Raw genomic sequence first — 217 nt, 5'->3', positions numbered from 1 at the left:
TTAGTTAGACTTGCAGATCTGGTGGCTGTAATACGAAATATAATAGTACTATACATTTCAAAATCCTTAATTTTTTAATGTAGATTAGTGAAGTGAACAAAAAAAAAAGGCTTTTCTAAGGGAATTGTTCAAACTATAACTGGATTTATATAGGCATAATTATTAAAATTATTAATTGTAGCCTGGGGGGGGGGCAGAGTCTAGGGAGGGGCAACCA

Source organism: Penaeus monodon, chromosome 27 (genome assembly GCF_015228065.2).
Source record: "Penaeus monodon isolate SGIC_2016 chromosome 27, NSTDA_Pmon_1, whole genome shotgun sequence".
Taxonomy (NCBI): Eukaryota; Metazoa; Arthropoda; class Malacostraca; order Decapoda; family Penaeidae; genus Penaeus; species Penaeus monodon.
Note: the sequence above shows the minus strand (reverse complement) of the source record.